The sequence below is a fragment of the Pteropus vampyrus genome, unplaced genomic scaffold, assembly GCF_000151845.1.
Source record: "Pteropus vampyrus isolate Shadow unplaced genomic scaffold, Pvam_2.0 Scaffold117, whole genome shotgun sequence".
NCBI lineage: Eukaryota > Metazoa > Chordata > Mammalia > Chiroptera > Pteropodidae > Pteropus > Pteropus vampyrus.
This window is the reverse complement of record NW_011888898.1, coordinates 428,327-430,687: the sequence shown is the minus strand read 5'-3', so window position 1 is coordinate 430,687 and position 2,361 is coordinate 428,327. Positions and strand designations below refer to the sequence as shown.

The 2,361-nt window shown below is 40.2% G+C and overlaps 1 pseudogene; it reads right to left on the bottom strand.

Annotated features, from left to right (window-relative positions):
• Nucleotides 1-1,563: 1,563 nt before the first annotated feature.
• LOC111743648 lies at nt 1,564-1,682 on the bottom strand (annotated as a pseudogene).
• Between the last annotated feature and the right edge of the window lie 679 nt (nt 1,683-2,361).

The following is a 2,361-nucleotide window of genomic DNA, read 5'->3' as shown; positions in this document are numbered from 1 at the left end:
ATTCAGAGGAAACCGATTAATAATAAAACTTCAGGCACATTTCAAACATCAAACGACCCCAATTTGCTTTTTTTGGTATTCTGCGATTTCAGTAAAAATGCAAGTAATTATAGAATATTGGAATGTCATTCAGCTGGCTTGCCCTTACATAGGGGGGAGGCATGTGTGTGGGAGGGGTTGGTTGATGTGGAAGGAGACCAGCTTTGTTGTCTTTTATTATTTTTGAAGCTGTACTGATCGTCAGACAAAATATAAGTTCATTCCATAAACTTTAAATGACGCGTTTTAATGACTTGGTCCCCTGGTACGGTTATCTTTTAGAGCAGACACAAAAGAGAAGAGGGTACTGGATACTGGCTGACACAGCGATAAGGTGGAGGCAGAGGGGGAAAGGGCAGGAAAGGAACGGGAGGAATGTCAGCCGCTCACCACCCCAGCCGAGCATCAGCTCGATGCGGAGTCGCGAGACCCACCCTGTCCCACCCCAGTACCCCGCATGGGCAGTCCTAAGCACACTCAATGGGCATTTTGTTTCCCAGCGAGGAATGTTAACTTCCAAGCGGAACTTAACCAGAGGCAACACTCAAGGATTCCCATGAGACTTAAGTGCTTTGTGGCTTCTCCACAAGGCACTTGGCGTGGCACTGTGATTGGCATGGCAGTCTGACTTCCCCTGGCCTCCTGTAGATCCCTCGCGGGCTGCCCCATCTTGCTGTCGGTTACTGCGTCTTTAGACCCATTTTTTCTATTGCTGTAAGACAAAAAGAAACAAAGAAAACCCAAACTCTTCGCCTAAAATACTTCAAAAGCCAAATATAAGGAAGTTTGGGAACTAGCCAGTTGTTTTGCATTAACTATTTTTTTCTTCAATTAGAGCCGAAAACGGTGTTAATAATGCTCAATTCAACCAACATGACCTCGTCTTATTTAATTTTTTTACTTGTTTATGCGAAGACAGTAATCGGTGAAGACAGAAACCAGCTCATCGCTGTGTGGCCAGCGTTAAAACAACACCCGACAGGTAGCATGTGTTCGGGGCTATTTGCTGAAAGGAAGTGTAAGATGCTTCTGTTCCAATATAATATAATATATTGGATGGTGGTACAATGATGAGTGAGATGAACATTTTCTCTGACTTTCTGGAGCTTATATTTCACTAGAGGGAAACTGACAATGATCAAGAGGACAAAGGAGTTCATTATTACTAATTGTGACAAATGCCATGAGGGACACAGGGTGCCATTAAGAGCACAGCGTCTAATGTCAGACTCACTGCGTCTGAATTTTGGTGTTTGCCCCAGGGCAGGTACTAGGGTGAGGCCAGTGAGGCACTGGCCTCAGGCACAAAATCTCAGCAGCCCCGAAACTCAGTGATTGAGACGAATATCATTTTAAGACGATGTTTTAGAAAATCAAATTAATGCCAAAAAAAAAAAAAAACTACAATAAACAAAATATCAGACTTTTATTTATTTATTTATTTTTTAAGCGAGGCAACCCTTGGTTGACCTCACAGATTGCAAGGACCTTGTCAATTTACAATCCCTTGTTGTTTATTTTTCATGCCTACAGCACCTGGTCTTCCTAGGTGGTCTCCCATCCAAGTACTAACCAGGCCCAAAACTGCTTAGCTTTCGCGATCAGACGGGATCGGGCTTGTTCAGGGTGGCATGACCGTAGACATACCAAACTTTTAAATAAATACAGGATTGAGATTAGGGTGACGCGAGTGAGGTGAGTCATTCGTTTCTCCATTTACAAAATGGGGCAATAGTATCAACTTTCAGGATTAAATGCTGGGGAACTTGCACAATTGCTCACACACAGGAAAAGCTCAATAAATGGTAGTTATTATTATCTTATTATTTCCATCGATGTTAAGAATCCTTTTGAAGTCCATCATGGAAGAAATACTTAAGCAATCACATCCAAATAATTCGGAAAACTAAAGGGGCTGGTTACTGAATTTTGTCAAACCCAGAACATCACCGCTTACAAGATGCTCCATTGTTTTATGGACTATTAAGAAAGAGAGAAATGCTTTCAAGTATAATTGCAAGATGCCATCGATTGCAAAATGCATCCTAATTTCAGTTGTGTTAAAAAATGTAAAAACTAAAGCATACCTTAGAATCAATATAGTACTAGGTTACCCCAATTCCATGACATTGAAACACAAATGTGTATATTAAAAATGATCTATTTCCAAACAACTGAGTATTTAAATACAAAACCATTTTTGGAAATTTTGACTAGTTTATAAAATCAAAATTCTAGAACCCCTGGGCATCTAGACCAGTCTTGTATAATGATGATTGTTAAATAAAAAAAAAAAAAAAGAATGAATGAATAAGAAATAAA